Genomic DNA, 700 nt, shown 5'->3' with positions numbered 1-700 from the left:
CATAATCCTTAGTTTTGTATAATACCGTAATTATAGCGGCTCTTGAGCTATCAGAAATGTTCATGGGTTCTAATATTCACGTTTCAATGTTGGGAAACCACACCCATCAATAGCTTTATCCCAGTTTTAATATTCACGTTAGCTGCTCTGCCCTCGAAAACCCGAAATTTTGCACCTTACCTGCTACAGTACATGCTAACACTGTATATCACTATACAACCACTTGAATGCAGATAAAGCACAATCACTCTCTTTATTGTCTCCCAAGAAGTTAAGTAGCTAACTGTTCTCTGTTGCACAGGATGAGTGCTGATTCGGCTCTGTTTAAGTCCAAGAGCAAGAAATCAAAGTGGCTCGACTAGTGAGTTGTGTCACGTCAGTTAGTGTGTAGAGTTGTAGTGAAGCTTTTCTTATTCTAGTCACTCTATAGAGATTATTATAGAATACAGTCAGGTTAATTAATGGACTCCATAGCGGACCTATGCCACCTCTAGAGTACAGCTATACTGTTTCACTGTATATCTTGAAGTAAGATTATAATCTAGTGCAATAAGATACTATTAGTGTTATGATTCTACTAAAACTCATTCTCAAAAGTTTCAGCCTATAGTCTAGTTTTATTTTATTACTCCCGTTACTTGCTGCTTAGCCAGATCATATATACTATTGTATAACACTCTTCTGGTTTCTATAGATCTTT

General features: G+C 36.7%; 1 protein-coding gene across 1 annotated transcript in view; it reads right to left on the bottom strand.

The window, feature by feature from the left end:
- The window catches only part of LOC135352305 (uncharacterized), a 66,467-nt gene that overhangs the window by 61,526 nt on the left and 4,241 nt on the right, over positions 1-700 (bottom strand). The gene's annotated exons all lie outside the window — the stretch shown is intronic.

Source organism: Halichondria panicea, chromosome 1 (genome assembly GCF_963675165.1).
Source record: "Halichondria panicea chromosome 1, odHalPani1.1, whole genome shotgun sequence".
NCBI lineage: Eukaryota > Metazoa > Porifera > Demospongiae > Suberitida > Halichondriidae > Halichondria > Halichondria panicea.
The sequence above is the reverse complement of the archived record's forward strand: the minus strand, read 5'-3'. Positions and strand labels throughout refer to the sequence as shown.